At 46.5% G+C, this 17962-nt stretch overlaps 1 pseudogene; it reads right to left on the reverse strand.

The window, feature by feature from the left end:
• Positions 1–17034: 17034 nt before the first annotated feature.
• Positions 17035–17628, reverse strand: LOC142578446 (uncharacterized; annotated as a pseudogene).
• Positions 17629–17962: the final 334 nt, after the last annotated feature.

Raw genomic sequence — 17962 nt, forward strand, 5'->3', positions numbered from 1 at the left:
AATCAGAGTTTTGTTCTAGTAATGGTCCTTTGAGTTTCGGGCCGATAGGTCAGATAGCTGAGCGCTAAAATCACTAGTACACCTTTTACACTAGAGGTAGAATTGGCTTATGCCTAACTGAATTTATACACACCGAGCCTTACTTATATTTCTAATTACCCTAAGCATTCATGTGATCATAAACCTGGTGCTCCATATTTCTAGAGAAACAGACCGTGTGGATTAAGAAATGCTTACCTCCGGACCCGCACGCTTGATATTACGCATGTGAGCGATCCAGATACTCTAAGAGCTCCAGCTGTTGAAGTAATGCAAGAGAGATAGCTTCCCCAGAAGCTCCGTTGGCATGCTTTCTACTGATAAGGCAGCGTGGAATTACGTACCTATGTGCAAGTGCTTTTCTGCCTTTGGCTCATGGGGTCTTCTTTACGCAAAATAGAAGGGAGCGTTCAGACAGGACACAAGAGTAGAGAAGTAGACAACACGAACGCCAACTATCAACTGAAGGGAGCACTGAGGCGAAAAAAGAAAGAAGACACAAAACTCATCTGCGCATGCTCACGAATGGTAACACCACGTGTGAAGCGGGTACACGTGCCGGTCTACGTGAGAGATAACTGTTAAGGCACTTAATCTCTTCCTTATGTAAAGTAATCCAAGGCTGACTCACGCACGCACTTCCATCATTGTAGATATGCCATGCCTCTACCATTAGACGCGTATCTTCATTCTTGTGCCTGTACAATATCGCGCATTTAACTCTGGCGTGCAGTTGCAATCTCGGCAATGTAGCGAAAGATTAGAAGGCGATCCACCGGTTAACGACCTTTTATGTTCCATTAGCCTCTGATTGATACACCATCCCGTTTGCCCTACGTAGAACTGGCCACAGCTAAGGGGAATTTTATAAACCACACCCATACGACAGTGAGTAAAACTGTTGTTCTTATTGTGCTTCACTGGACATATATCTGTTCGTTTTTTGCCTTTTACCCGCTCCTTTTTATTCCGTACGGCAGCGCATATCTTACCTAGCTTATTGGGAGCAGTGAAAGCAACATTAACATCATATCTACTAGCAACTTTTTTAAGCCTGTGCGACACTGAATGAATATACGGAATAGCCACTACTCTTTTTTTGCGATTACTGTTTTCTGTAATCACGTCCGTCCCTATCGAAACCGACTTCTTTAGGCGCTCAGCCACAGTGGCCACCGCTACACTAGGATAACCTGCTTCTAATAGGCGCCGGACCTGCGCATTAAAACTGGCGCTCATTTTGTGCATGCAAGATCTTGTGAGGGAAGACTTAAGGCACGACATGGCAATTCCGTTTTTTACTAATTTAGAATGCTTGGGTTGAAAGTTTAGCAACGGCTTCGAAGATCTTGTGGAGTACTGCCAACAAACATGATTTTGTTCGAAGATCAAGGAAATGTCAAGAAACTGAATTATGCGTCGCTGAGGAAATTCCTTGGTAAACTTTAATCCTTCCCCACAAAGTTTTAAATTGCTCACTTATTAAGGTAGCAGCGGAATCGAATTCTTCCCTATTGCAGAAAATCAGGTAATCATCAACGTAACGAAATATCTTGATAACGCTATCACCTAAGGCTTTCTCTAAGCAGTTGTCAACCTTACTCAGATAAATGTTGCTAAGAATAGGGGCAACCTTTGAGCCAATACAAATGCCTGATTTCTGCAGAAAAACGCCATCTCTCCACCCAATCAGCGTTGACTTCAAGTACATAGAAAGAATTTCTAGAAAAGCTCCCGTGGAAACACCGCATCTGTCAATAAAAGCCGACTCTTGCACCTGTTCTTTAATGCACTCATTTACGGAATTAAGCAACCCGTCATGCGGCAAGGAATAATACAGGTCTTCGATATCCATACTAAAAGCTGTGCAGTCACCAGGATTTTCCTCTCTCAAATACTGAACTAGTGCTTGAGAATTACGTAGGCAAAAGGGGTCTGAAAAACTAGTGAAGCTAGGCAGTTCTGTAGGTAACTAGCAACACAGACCTGCCACGTCCCTTTCTCTGACACTATAGCACGAAAAGGAATTTCTTGTTTATGGGTCTTGCCCGAGAAACACAGTTCTAAGGCGAGGGATTTAGCTTTTTTGACATCACAGACAAGCCTATCAAGATTATGTCTTGACAAGAGGTCAACCGCACGTTGCTTAACTACCGATGGCTTGAGTTTTACTGGCTGCAAATTCTTTTCTATGGCTGAAATCGCTTTTTTCTGAAAACATGTCATCTGGCATAATTACGAAATAACCTTCCTTATCAGATATTACTGGTCAAAGTTTATGCTCCACAAGGTAACCAACTAACGGTCGGACAGGGTCAGGCGCGTTAAAGTGGTCAGGCGCCTTAAACCATCAACTGGGCATGCCAGGAGGATTGGAGCTATTCTTTCCGCTGAATCATGGCGCCAAGTTAGGTTCTACCAGGAGTGTCTAAGGGTCCGTTGCGCGGCCCTGGGAGACGGTCGCCATTGGAACCGCCCCTACGCCGAGTGGAATAAGTTAGCCGTGCAACATGCGGACTTCCTATGGAGGATGAAACTTCCGGAGCTTCAACAAAGTGAGAAGAATCACCTTTCTAATAATTCACCGTCAAATAACGTACTTTTTCTTGGACACGCCATAGTAAGTGATAATCATAGAAGAACCCTTGCTTTAGGTCCTAAGCACTGTTTTATGCCTAACATAAAACCCGTTGACGTTTTAAGCATACCTCGCTGTATAACCAGGTTCGTCCCGGAAGAAGAACGCTCACGCTGTATTTCGGATTGCATTCCTAGCATTAAACAATCAAATTCTCACTTTAAGGCGCCTGACCCTGTCCGACCGTTAGTTGATTACCTTGTGGAGCATAAGCTTAGACCAGTAATATCTGACAAGGAAGGTCATTTCGTAATTATGCCAGATGACATGTTTTCAGAAAAAGCGATTTCAGCCATAGAAAAGAAATTGCAGCCAGTAAAACTCAAGCCATCGGTAGTTAAGCAACGTGCGGTTGACCTCTTGTTAAGACATAATCTTGATAGGCTTGTCTGTAATGTCAAGAAAGCTAAATCCCTCACCTTAGACCTGTTTTTCTCGGCCAAGACCCATAAACAAGAAATTCCTTTTCGTGCTATAGTGTCACAGAAAGGGACGTGGCCGGTCTGTGTTGCTAGTTACCTACAGAACTGCCTAGCTTCACTAGTTTTTCAGACCCCTTTTGCCAACGTAATTCTCAGGCACTAGTTCAGTATTTGAGAGAGGAAAATGCTGGTGTCTGTACAGCTTTTAGTATGGATATCGAAGACCTGTATTATTCCTTGCCGCATGACGGGTTGCTTAATTCCGTAAATGAGTGCATTAAAGAACAAGTGCAAGAGTCGGCTTTTAATGACAGATGCGGTGTTTCCACGGGAGCTTTTCTACAAATTCTTTCTATGTACTTGAAGTCAACGCTGATTGGGTGGAGAGATGGCGTTTTTCTGCAGAAATCAGGCATTTGTATTAGCTCAAAGGTTGCCCCTATTCTTAGCAACATTTATCTGAGTAAGGTTGACAACTGCTTAGAGAAAGCCTTAGGTGATAGCGTTATCAAGATATTTCGTTACGTTGATGATTACCTGATTTTCTGCAATAGGGAAGAATTCGATTCCGCTGCTACCTTAATAAGTGAGCAATTTAAACTTTGTGGGGGAGGATTAACGTTTACCAAGGAATTTCCTCAGCGACGCGTAATTCAGTTTCTTGACATTTCCTTGATCTTCGAACAAAATCATGTTTGTTGGCAGTACTCCCCAAGATCTTCGAAGCCGTTGCTAAACTTTCAATCCAAGCATTCTAAATTAGTAAAAAACGGAATTGCCATGTCGTGCCTTAAGTCTTCCCTCACAAGATCTTGCATGCAGAAAATGAGCGCCAGTTTTAATGCGCAGGTCCGGCACCTATTAGAAGCAGGTTATCCTAGTGTAGCGGTGGCCACTGTGGCTGAGCGCCTAAAGAAGTCGGTTTCGATAGGGACGGACGTGATTACTGAAAGTGGCTATTCCGTATATTCATTCAGTGTCGCACAGGCTTAAAAAAGTTGCTAGTAGATATGATGTTAATGTTGCTTTCACTGCTCCCAATAAGCTAGGTAAGATATGCGCTGCCGTACGGAATAAAAAAAGAGGGGGTAAAAGGCAAAAAACGAAGAGATATGTCCAGTGAAGCACAATAAGAACAACAGTTTTACTCACTGTCGTATGGGTGTGGTTTATAAAATTCCCCTTAGCTGTGGCCAGTTCTACGTAGGGCAAACGGGATGGTGTATCAATCAGAGGCTAATGGAACATAAAAGGTCGTTAACCGGTGGATCGCCTTCTAATCTTTCGCTACATTGCCGAGATTGTAACCGCACGCCAGAGTTAGATGAATGCGCGATATTGTACAGGCACAAGAATGAAGATACGCGTCTTATGGTAGAGGCATGGCATATCTACAATGGTGGAAGTGCGTGCGTGAGTCAGCCTTCGATTACTTTACATAAGGAAGAGATTAAGTGCCTTAACAGTTATCTCTCACGTAGACCGGCACGTGTACCCGCTTGACACGTGGTGTTACCGTTCCTGAGCATGCGCAGATGAGTTTTGTGTCTTCTTTCTTTTTTCGCCTCAGTGCTCCCTTCAGTTGATAGATGGCGTTCATGTTGTCTACTTCTCTACTCTTGTGTCCTGTCTGCACGCCTCACTTCTATTTTGCATAATGAATCCTTACCAACTTTCTGTTGTTCTAAGCTCATGGGGTCTATTGGCGTGGCCATGCTTTGAGCGTTACTCATAAGAGGCCTACTATAAACCACTTCGTGCACTGCAACGCTATATGTGAGAGTGCAAATGCAATTCTTTCCGCTGCGGCTGCGCAACACGATCACTCGTGTGATGACTCTGAAAGGCGTCCTATAGTCACTGTTATTAAATATGTGGTTCTACGCATTACCATAGGGTCTCACAATATTGTAAGAGGCGTAAAGCACGTGGTCTGATTGTGCGAATTAAAGCAAACGTCAATTATTTTCTGGTATCACTATTACCATTCTTCGCTTGGAGAAGCAAAAAGGCTTGACTAGCATGTGCACACTCATGGAGAGCTTTTCGGAGAGCAGGTTAACTTTTAGCGAAGAAGACTGCATTTGGTACACAAAGGTGGAAAGAGCGGCTGCGCTGGCTCATATTGCGGTAGGCATAACTATGTCGAACAAAAATATTTGTATCAAGCACGCCTTTTACTAGAATGCTAGGTATGCGCGAGAAATGAGCCACATATCATAAACTTCTGCCGCACTTGCTCGAACCCAAGTCGATAAAGAGAAATCAAAATGTCCAAAATAAATGTGTGCTGATTTGCAAGACGTCCACAATGCATGCGAACGTAAAGCGATGTACAACATCAGTCGCTACTCTTCAAGTTGATTATACGTGACACATAAGAAGGACCCTGGCTTTAGAAAAGGTCTTCGGAATTACTCATCTACAGTGCCATGAGGCGATTCCCTGTCGCCCCTTAATTATCCGATGCGATATCCTTATTTAAAGCTATAGGAAACTCAGTGGCAATGTGCAATGCTATGCCAACCTCTTTTCTAAGATGGCATCCGTTACCTCAAACTATATCACTGTCTGCGACTGCAATGAAAGGGTTGGTGTCGTCGCACGGGTCGCAGTGCCAATTTCGCGGAGCCGATGTCACATGTCGGTGATTCTGCAGGTGCGACGGCCAGGGTGGCTTGGTGGCTGCGTTTGTTTGACACACTATATTAATATCGAAATATAATACGAAAGTTTTATGATATTATTGTCCCTTTTTTAATGGAAGCAAATAATGCGCTTGCTTTCTAAATAAACAAGCACTCTTATGTTTTATGGTTACTTCGTGGAGCGCAATTAGGCGGGTTAATATTAGAGGCTGGCAGTGGAGGCGGATCTCCAAGTCGAATTGAAAGACTCTCCATATCCGAGTCAAGAGAAAGCACGCGCTACCCGAACCAAGAGAGAAGGAAGAAGTGAAGAAACGAAAGGGAATGAAGGGAGGAGAAGTTTCAGCGATGATCGACTGAACGCCATCGTATCACGCATCACAGAGAGTGCAAGGGCGACATGAAAATAGTGCGCTAGTAAAGCGATTGCTATAGTGGCCGTGATTGTAAGAATGCCAACTCAGCAAGTTTTAAGCACTATGATAAGGCTATGTTACTGCTTGCCTCTCGAAAAAAGAAGTAAAGGTACCACTAACAAATGCTAACGTTGCTGAATTGCCATCAACGGCGTGAGGCACTACACGAACGACAGCAGAATTACGAAACCACTGAATTTGGCGAGCCGACACTGGTAAAAGCGCGCTGACGGAAGCTGCAGAGCGTTCACAGGACCGGATACCGGCCGGACCTCGCAATTTATACGAGGCCGCCGGCGAGAGCAATTCTGGGCACTCCAAAACGGGTTTCAGCGATATTAAAGAACCAAGGGAATGAAGTCGTAGCGCTCTTTATCGACCATCCGAGCGAGATGACGCGCTGTGCAACGCTACGACACCACCATCCGAATGCGCCATAATATTAAGTGCGAACTGACTTAGCGGTCTTTCACGGCTGTTTACAGTTTCGCGGCAATTGTCTTCTGTGCAGTCACTGTGTCGGTGCATTCAAATGTATAATAGCAAATGTGCAATATACAAATCATATAATAACGCACGTCTAGACATTGCAGGTTGGTATACTTTGGTAGTTACCCTTGGAAATATAGGTTATTAAAGGTGCAGCAACCACACGTAGTCCGCAAAGTGTTCAAAGTTTAGCGGTTTCTAAGCAGGAAAAGATCACACTACACAATATCAAACACATAAAACTATTGAATTTACATTTACACGGAAGTACCTTTTTGCAATAAACAAAGTAGAGTGCCTATTCCAAGTAACTGCGTTGAATACTCAACTGAAGAATATTTACTGCGATATGGTCCGAGTTTCGTTTTAGTCAGCTTTAACGAGTACATGCACCTCACAGCTGAGCTAAATAAAAAGAACTTGTTAATGGCACGGTTAAGCGAACGGGAACATTATGCATAAAATAAGCGCGAATAGAAGGAAAGTTAATGGTCGCGCCTTAATCGTAACTTTGTACTTCGGGTGCAATCCTGCCATGCCATCTCCCCTTGATAAAGCGTTTGGGTGACGTTGCAGGCCTTTCAACTTCTCCGTACGCTCGATTTAATCATAATACTTTTGACCGTATCAAGGATACCACATAACTGTGACTTTTTTATGACGAGTAGCGCCTACGCAACAATAAAAAAGAAATGCGACGACATGGGAAAGCCATTTCGGTTGGTGGGGGACACCTCGGAAACTCACAGCACGTATGGACAACTGGAAATGCATGCAAAATACGTACTATCGCAACCTGTCAGCACATGAAGCCAACGCTAAAAGACGCTTCATTTGCGGCGTAGGATGTCAACAAAATGCATAGACATATGACGGCAAGATCTGAACGTTTGAACTTTCATTATTACAAGGAAGCTGTACACCTCTACCGTCCAAGAAAACTTTCGTGTGGTTGTTGGCTTGGTGAAAAAAAACTCCCCATACGTGGGCCCATTGCCATTACAGGGCCCACATACAAAGCTTCGTTCTTCATCCGTCTTCACAGAGTGAAAGGGCACGGAGGTTTTATTTTCGTTTTTTAGCGGCACGAGCATTGAGTGATAATTTTGTTTCATGCGCAGCATTACTGGCTCTCCACGTTAGACGACCAGGTGGGAAATTCAAAATAAATCAGCTAAAGAGAAAAATCTACCACGGTACTAAATTCATCGGTTTCTTTATGACATTTCGGCATACGTTTAGTATGCCGAGATGTTACAATTACAAAAATGTCTGGATAAATTAAAACTAGCCAAGAAATAATGAGGCGTCCGCGGAAGAAATTTGAAACAAATCAGAAAAGAAAGAGGTAAAACTCGTAGAGTACAAAATTCATGGGTTTCATCAGAGACATGACATGAGAGCATAATTTCGTTACAATTTGAGTTATTGAAGCATGTGAAATAATTCGAATTAATTAAACATCACTGATTACCGCACAACAAAGCACAGGATAAAAGACTAGAGATCCGCCACGTGAGCACAACTTTGGAGAAAATCCTGGAATCCGGGAAGTAGAAAGCCGAAGTAACGGCGTCATCCTGCAAGAAAGTGGCATGATATTTAAGCGGCTAATTAACGGAAAACTGTTGCCCCGTGCCCGGTTCTTGCGTTCCATTCGCCTGAAGTTAAACTAAAGAAGACCAAGGCTGAGGTGCGACTGTCACTAAGAGACACCTAAGTCAAATATTACGGTGGCCTAGCATTTCTTTCGCCCTGCTTTCGGGTTGATTCTGATAGTACGTAGATGATTGGACGATCCACGGCTGCTCGCAATTAGTTAGTCCTCTAGACATTTTAAACTACGGACGTCCTTTCCGAACAGCCACCATGCGGTAAGAAAACAAACCGCGAAATACCTTTCGGCGTAATCTTGATCGACAACATTCTAACCTCCTATTTGGATGCGCGAGTCCATTTGCGTTCCGGCCTCCTAAAATCACACCGATCAGTGGGGTGTAGGAACACCTTGTCCTTCGCACGTAGCACACACTCTGCGAACACAGAAATATCTATTTTGGACGCATTCGATCAACATCGCGTTTTCGACGCGATGACAATCGCAACACGTGACACGGCCTTTAGAGTGCACTGCGGCAGGCTACTGTCAGTGTGTCAGGGTGTACGAAGCAGCGAGCGACGAAGGAATCAAACAGGGCTTTCCGACCTCCTTTTGACCGGCCCGCTGCAGGCTGCTGTCTTGCCTACGGTGGCCATCCAATAGGGAGGCCGTTCTTGCTCGCAACGCCTCCAGTGCGTCCCCGTCTGAAATGGGCCCTCTCACGAAAGCTCGCGCTATTTCTCTTTTTCCTGGGAACAGAGTTCACTGCAGGTAAATAGTCACGCCACTTCGTTCGAGGCAGCGCCGACAAATCAGGGGTCATCGAGAGAAGAATGCACGGCGACTCCAACGGCCATTTCCAGCTACCACGCCACAAGGCGGGCGGAAGCTTTCTCGATTTCTGACAACGAGAGCTTCCGCCAACTTTCGATCCGCGAAATTGTAGCAACTAGATGGATTTATATCTTTAAAACTCCTTCGCTCCTCCACGCCTGGTTGCAGAACCTGCGACTTTGCTATGACAACAGGTTTTGTAGCAATAGCCAAGCAGCAAGAAGTCGCAACCCCTGCTAAGGCTGCTCTGGACGCACTTTTGACACCTTGACAGCGACATCACGGTGGGTCCTCCTAAGCGCCTCTTCGTTAAAGCGACTACCTTTCTTAGGTGGCTTAGGCCGTTTTCGTGTCTGCTGGTCGGCGGTAAACCGGCTCCGTTCAGGTTGCGTAGGTCATGCGTTCTAGAGCAGGCAATTTACAGAGAACGTGGTCTTTCCGATGGCGGCGGTCGAAGGTCAGAGGCGGTGACGAATGGACAAGTTCCGGGAGCGTTCGTCGCCGTGAACCTTCGGCTTCCGCCAAATGGCGCCTCGCTCTTTGTGAAGCACGTGCAATTGCGCGACAGCTTTGCAATGCCTGAAGGTATAGATGTCGTACTTCGGTCGATGGTAGCACAATGCAAGAATGCGCTTAGCGTGCTTATAGAGCTGGCTGCTTCGGGCTTGCCCTGTTAGTTATGTGTTGTGACTATGCAAGCTATGCTGCACAGTGCGATGTGGCTATAAAGAAACAACAACTGCGGAGTTTGACGAGCCAGAACCACGATACGATTACGAGAGACGCCATAGTGAGGGACATCGCATTAATTTTTACCACCGGGGGTTGCTTAACGAGCACCCAATTCAAGGTACACTGGTATTTTTTTCATTTGACCCCCAACGAATGCGGCCGCCGCGGGCGGCATTTGATCCCGTGCCCTCGGGAGCAGCGCAATGCATTATCCACTACCCCACCAGGACGGCTTTTTCAGTATGCAAGTCATGGTACTATGTATTGTGATCAGCCCTGTGTGTTATCGGTGGAACTCCTTACTCCCGTATGCTATCGGCAAGCGAGAGCAAGGTGGAACTTCAAGCACCACTTCTTTAAGCACCAGTTAGAACTCCCTGCAGCTGCTGCTGCGACAGGAGGCACTGAATCTCAGTGACGGCGTCTTAGAACGCTGGGAGTCACAAATGAAGAAGGTGAGAAACATGTAGGAGGAAATTCATCATTTACGACGAAAATGCTCCATTTATTCCCAGTACGAGCGACGCTACTGGCCGGTGGTACCGCGCCACCATACGGTTTTTTACCGCTGTATTCCTTATTTGTTCTTCGGTTCAAACACATTAACTTTACTGCCATTGAAAATGGTGAGGTTTGCCTCGCAGATTTTTTGCATTTTTATAGCCTGCATGTTACTCCATAAAGTCGGTCACAAGCATGTTGCGTTCATAATTTTCTATTTATCTGTACTAAGATTTTAGAATTATAATGAGAAAGTGAGCAGTTGCAAGTGATCCCATTTGCGACTTTTGGCTTTTCCGAGCCAAGGTGCGCCTGCGTCACAGGTTAACATTCGCCACGGAGATCTTGGCGGTAAAAGGAATATTCTAAATGGTTAATAGGTACAGGTTCTTTTTGTGGACGTAATAAAAGCGACATTGCTTGGATAACGCAGGTTGATTAAGCATAAAATCTTTGTCTGAGCCACTACTGCTATTGAAGTTCACTCACTTCTCTTTCCTAAGTTTATTTTCTCTGCTGTACTGCCCTAGACAATACCACTGACAGCGAATCCGGCCTCCTGACCAAATAATTTTAAGACCGCTGGTGTAGATAGCAGACTAGGAAAAGTCCTGTAAATCTTGCACAAGATGCACAGTTTTCTTTACAGAACTGTATATGGCGTATTGATTCTTCGTGCAACAGTTTCCCACAATAAGGATAAAAGCGACGCAGTGTCTTCTTATTAAGCATTGTGCGCGCTGTTTTGTAATGTGTAAAGCTGCTTCAAAGTCCCACTTTTACTTAAGAAATGCCGTGAAATACCGTGTCCAGCCATATCACGTGCCTCAGTTGTTGTTATAAGGTTATCATCTTACCGATCATTATTTCGTTAAGGCTGTTCCGAATTATTCGGCTTCATCCGAAACGGCGTGGAAGTAGGGCCAGAATCACAAATAACTCTGGCATACACAGTAAGAATAACATTACGTATTCTAAAAGGCTAAGCAACAGTCTCAGTGCACTCGTTTATTATAAGTACGCAACGACCTTACCTTAGCTTTTATACTCTGCTCTGTTTCGACAGTCAGTGCGTGAGTGCTGTTGGAGAAAATGCCGGACTTGTACGCGGGGTCGTACCGGTACTGCCCACGGGCTCCTCCGCTGCATACCTTGCGCCAATCACAGATAAAAAATCACGCGGTTCGCAACTTGAATATTAAGTTCTATTGACACAGTTCATGCGAATACCAAGATTGCGCAAATCAACAAAGTTATGACGCTTTACATCATAAGAACTAACAGTTTGGCTTCAGCGTTTAGAAACAAGACGTACGACCAATAAAAAAAAAAAGAAAGAAGACAAGAAAAGAGAGACAAGCAGGCTATGGTAGTACCTGTATACCGTGCTTTCTTTGCAAACTTCTTTTCTTATAACTGCGATTATAACTGGAGCTGTGATTAAGGTTAGCTGGAGCAAGACATACTTAATAGTTGAATAGCCCATATTTCTTTAAATTCTACTACCCATCAACCACGATAAGTCACATGAGATGCGGGACGAGGCACCTCTTTCTCACACCTGCTAGCATAAAAGATTAAAATATACGCATGTCGCCGTTCCCAGTCCATTTGAAATATTTTGCAAAAAAGACAGCTTCGTTAAACGTGGGCTCTTTCTTTTATGAATGAGTTGATGGTAATTCAATGCAGTCATATAATACCAACTGCAGTTGGGAGAGTAATCAACAGTACACTGATATTGAAAGCCACAGTTCCACGCTACCGCAGGTTCACCTTATGCACGGGCATCTAAGTGGTCTCGCTGTATTGTACCGATGCACATTGCTAAGTATTCTAATAACTTTCGGCCACACGCATCTAGATGCCAATTTGTCCAAAATGTAATCCCACTTGAATTACTTGCTTAAACTTATGTTATCACTTGAATGACGCCTACGCCAATTTAGCTTGTTCGGTAGTTTCCGTACCACCTCGCAAGGGTGTCTGTTTTGATATTTCATTAATGTTGCATTAGAAAGGGGGACAGGTAGAGGGGGAGAGGCAGGGCTGCACGTCTTTGCAGTGGCAAGGCAATGGCAATCATAAGTAAAAACGGTGATGCGCAAGTATGTTTCGGTAACTTAAATCAAAATTTGGTGTCACGTGAGCAATTACGCGCTTTGTCATACAAGCGTAGCAGCAGTGTCTCACGTCTCCCACCTTTTCTATTCTGCAGTCTTAGCGCAGAACTCCCATGTATTGCATTTTTTCTTACATTTACATATCTTACGTTTATTTTTGTGTGTTTTCTCCACGAGATCCTACGAAGTTTTTTAGGGTTGACAGCACTGCCGCGTCCGTACGTACAAACGCCCCTACTTGTGCTTAAGATGACAGCCGTCCCCATCGAGTCAGCCTCTGCGTCACTATCGCCATATGACGAAGAAGCCGAATTTTGCGAATATCGTTATCACCTCCACTGGCGATAAGATCTCGTGATTTTTCTGTAATGTGCGTTTCCCATTCGTTGGCTGCTCGACTATCGCTCAGCTATGGCAGCTTGCACTGCCGCACCTAGGGATTGTTACACCCGGACACGTCCCTTCCTCCCCGCGAATTGCGGCCTTCCAGGCTTCCCTTACGCCATTCTGACCCTCCCAGCTTCGGCAAGAGTGAGCTCGCCCCATCTAAAGAAATTTCTGGCTGCGCATCTGGTGGCTTGTATTTGTTTGGGGTCTGCATCCTTGGAAAGAATATGAAATTGGTCACATCTTGCGCGTATTTCCGCAACCTCAATGAACAGAACTGGAACGCAGGAAGGTGCAACTATGGGCAACTATGCAACTAAATACAACTTCGTCTGCCGCCTCTATTATTGAATGTGTCCGTCACGTAAGATAATGAGTGGCTCATACTCCTGGCGCTTAAGCAACCGCTCATACCCCAGCAAACGCAACCTCCCCATTACGACAACGAAATTCTACGCTGGAATGATGTGCGTCAATGGAGCCAGCTGTGGAAGAAGACGATGATGAACCCGTGAGCAATGTTACGAGCGTGTTCGCACGGTTGCGCTTAGGGGCGGCAACGAGCTAGCTGTGGAAGAAGGCGCTCGAGCCATTGCTGATAATTCTATGCTCAACTGAGCTACTTGTGGATGAAGACAACAATGACGAAGACGGGAGGAGTGGCACTAGCCTTACAGGTCCCCGAGCCCACAGAGGTATGTGCCATTGAGCTTGAACCATTTCTGCCCTATTACTGAGATCGGCTCTTATGATGATAGTGTAGCGTATCAGCCGGACGCCACGGTGGAACAGACAATGTTTATTGATGCAGTGCCCTTTTTATAGTGTGATGAACATTTGATCCGCCTACTGCTGCTTGCGTGGCTGATATGCGATTGTCATGAAAATGCAGTTTGACACGCGATATCCAGTATACAAGATTCCTTTCTCCTAAGATTCGTTACACAATTGCAAAATGTCTGGTTAGTCATCAATGCCATACCGTGTGACAGGCCGTCTAAAGCGTGTTAATCTCTGCGGCTCGACCGAGTCTTGGGTAGCTTGGCCCGGACTTGTCCGTGTGGCTGCTTCCGTGCTGACCGGCAGCTGTTGTGGTTGTCTGGCTGTAGGAGGCAGCCTGACCTCTTAGTCTGCACGTGGGACTGAATCGGCTTCCAACCTCGTCCAGGCGCTCCTAACTGGTTCCAGTGTCTATGATGGAGCTCGCCGTTGTCCAGGTGGACAATGTACGACGCCGGGCCTCGGACTGCCACAACCCTGGCCGCCTTCCACCTTGGACCTGGACAAAAGCTTTTAGCATAGACCGCGTCACCGACACGGAGCCTCTTAATCTCCGATCGTTGTGGTTCACGCACGTGTTGGCGGTCCGGATGAAGTCTGTCCAAGGCTGTCCTCAGCCTTCGTCCGATCATTACGGAGATTTTCCCATGACCGAATGTGGCGTTGTGTGCTGTTTAAACAGGAACCGCGAAATCTTGCACTGCGTCGAACCTTCCTGTTGCTTCTTTAACGCTTCTTTAACATCTCTTACCATTCTCTCCGCCCTACCATTACTAGCGGGATTATATGGTCCAGTGGAAATAGCAAGCACACCATTGCACTTTAAAAACGTTTGCAACTCCGAGTTAGTGAATGCTGTGCCATTATCCGAAACGCTAACGTCTGGCACACCGTCTGTCGCTAACATCTTCCTTAAGCCGGTGACGACAGCTGTAGCTTTCATGGATGACATTAATTTAAGCTCAGCCCAGCTGCTGTACGCGTCTACCACGATTAAGAATACTTCTCCATTAACTGGACCAGCGAAATCAATGTGTAGGCGACTCCAATGTTGATCTGGCTTGATCCAAAATTGCATTGGATCCTTGGGATTGCTTTGCCGGCTACTCTGACATGGCTAACAGTGCCGTACAAACTTCAATTTCGTGATCCATTTTCGCCTACCACATGAGCCCTCTAGCTGACGCTTTCATGGCACTCATCCCAGAGTGATTTGCATGCAGGAGTTGAAGCACACTTTCTCTTGCTGCGTTAGGAATGACAACGCGATTCTGCCACAGTATGCAATCACGATGCAACGACAACTCTGACTTCCTCAGCTCGTAAGGCGCGAACTTGCTGTCTAGTTGTGTCGACGGCCAGCCACTAAGAATCCATTCCTTTACCATGGATAAGACTGTCCTTGATCAGCGCAGCGATGTCTGCCGCCTGCAGCGGTGCGCACTTGACCGCTTCCAACAGGAGCACGTCCCCAGGTGGCTGTGGCTCGTCTTCGTCTCCCGGAGATGGCAAACAACTGAGTGCATCGGCGTTGGAGTTTTCTTGGCCTCGCCTGTACTGAAGGCTGTAGTTATACGCAGACAAACATAGAATCCAACAGAGCATTCTGGGCGGCACAACTTCAGGTACCCTCTTGTCCGTATTAAACAGGCCCAGTAGCGGCTTGTGGTCTGTTATGACCGTAAATTCTCGCGCAGCAACGTACTGCTGGAACAGTTTCACACCAAAGACAACAGCCAAGCTCTCTTTATTAATCTGGGCATAGTTACGTTCACTGGCTCCAAGCGTCCGGGAAGCATAAGCTATGGGCTGTTCCTTCCCGTCAATCGCACGCAGGACTAGCACTGCCCTCCCTCCCACAGGAGCTGCGTCCCAGCACAAAATTAAAGCACGCCTGGTGTCATAGGGCACAAGTACAGAGTCGGAGCTAAGCAATTTTTTTAGTCCCTCAAACGCAGGTTGGTGCCCACGTGCCCACATCCATTCGTGGTCATGGTCGAGCAGTCGATAGAGTGGTTCTGTCACTTCAATATGGCCCTTAAGGAAACTGCTGTAAAAATTTACTAACTCCAAGAAGGCTTGCAGCTCCTTTTTGCTAGTGGGTGCGGGCACTTTATGGATGGAGTCCTTCTTGCTTCGGCTCGGATGTATTCGCGTAGCGTCAATCCTGTGACGCGAGAATTCAATGCTCGGCTTGTTGAATTCGCACTTGTCCTTATTTACTCTTAACTGCGCATTCTGCAGACGCGATAGCACGGTTTCTAATCTCTCGGCGTGCTCTTCCGCGTTACGGCCAGAAATCAAGATATCATCAAGATAGGCTTTCACGCCGCGAATGCCTGCTAACAGCGTGTCAGTGACCCGTTGAAACACCCACGGCGCCACCGAAATTCCAAACGGCAGCCGTTTGACGTTGTACAGTCCCTTTATCGTGTTAATTGTGAGCACTTCAGCCGACTCGTTGTCTAGCGTAAGCTGTTGATAAGCTTGAGATAGATCCAGCTTTATAAAAAATTTTCTTTGCCCCAGAGCTGCGAGCATTTCAGCGGCAGTGGGCAAAGGATACCCGCTGCTTTTAATAGCTTTGTTTGCGGTGCTACGGTAGTCGCCGCACAGGCGTAACGTTCCGTCTTTTTTTTTTCGTATCACTACCAGTGGCGTGACCCAGTTGGAGTACGCTACGGGTTCCCATACTCCTTCTTGAACCAAGCGATCTACTTCCTTGCTCACGTCGTCCCTGAGGGCCAGTGGAACTGGTCGACTTTAAGAAACACTGGTTGGGCGTCGTCTTTCAGTTCGATGCGAACTGGTGGTCCGTTGAAGCCAGGAAGTTCCCTGCGAAACACCGGAAAATTGTGAGGGCACGTCTTCCGCGTTGCTCGATTCCCCGCAAGCAAATGCCTAAACCAGTGTCGCCGAATCAGGTTGTTGCCTCGATTCCTTACTACCAGCAAAGTCAGCTTTGCCTTCCTGCCCTTGAGTTCTACCAAGACGGTTGCTCGACCCAGCAGCGGTAACGCCTCCTTTGACCAGGCTACGAAAGTTGTACCAGAAATTTGGAGTGGTATTTCACGCCGATTTCTCTCGATTACTCGAAATGTATCTTCACTCACAATTGAGCACAAGGCTCCGGAATCAACCTGCATCGGGACTTCTTGTATCTGTAACCATAAACTTCTGTTCTTGCTCATTCACTTCGCAAAGTGAAAACAATGCACTCACTTCGTACACGCCCTTGCTCTTTTGAACTTTCCTCTTTAGCTCGGGCGTCTTCCGGGCCGCTCTACTTTCGTCTTTTGAACGACAAGCCCTCGCTATATGTCCAACCCTTTTGCATTTGAAGCATGCCGCTTTTCTGAAGCTGCATAAATGCGGAGCGTGCTTACCGTTGCACGGTAGCAACTGGATCCTTCTGTCGTGGAGTCTTAGTTCGTGCGGGTTGCTTGTATCATGCCCTGGCAGTCTTTCGTCTCGTCTCGGCCTTGCATGCGTATGTCTCGCTGTTGCTTGGCTGTCGATTCTGCGGTCGCGGCCATGTGGTACGCAACGCTGAACGTAAGGTCGTGTTCTACGAGAAGTCGCTGTTGAACGGCTTCGTTCTGGAGGCCGGATACGAAACGATCTCGCATCATGATGTCCAACGGTAGCAGCTCGTCGTCAAAACCGCAGTCTTCGGCTAGCTTCCGAAGCGCCGTGACGCAGTCCGCAACCGATTCCTCGGCAGCCTGGTTTCTTTTGTAGAACAAAAACCTTCCGTACAGCTCTGAAGGCCTTCGATGAAGGTGCTTGCGAACCACCGTCTTGATTTCCTCGTAGGTGGCTGCTGTCGGTCTCGCTGGCTTCACCAGGGTTACGTTGAGCCCGTACGCTTCTTCGCCGCAACAACTCAGCAGGACGGCTCTTTTCTGTTCTTCTTTCGCTATCTTGTTAGCTTGGCATAACATTTCTAGCCTCTAGACGTATTCGTCCCATGACGCGTTTGTGCCGAGACGATACTCGCCGATCCTGCTGACGGCCATCGCCGCCGCTTCCTCGTCGCCTACTGTAGCGTATCAGCCGGATGCCAGGGTGGAACAGAGAATGTTCATTGACGCAGTGCCCTTTTTATAGGGTGATGAACATGTGATCCGCCGACTGCTGCTTGCGTGGCTGATAAGCGATTGTCATGAAAATGCAGTGGGACACGCGACATCAGTATACAACAGACAGTTTCTGCACACAGACGCCACGGAACCCTGTATCCCAGCGATATACACTTCACTGTAAAATTCACCGACGCTTAAGATACTCCCTGATACAAAGTTTGAGCGCAGCTATACGTGCTTTCACTTCGCAATATCTTCGCTGGCCCGA

This window comes from Dermacentor variabilis, chromosome 4 (assembly GCF_050947875.1).
Source record: "Dermacentor variabilis isolate Ectoservices chromosome 4, ASM5094787v1, whole genome shotgun sequence".
Taxonomy (NCBI): Eukaryota; Metazoa; Arthropoda; class Arachnida; order Ixodida; family Ixodidae; genus Dermacentor; species Dermacentor variabilis.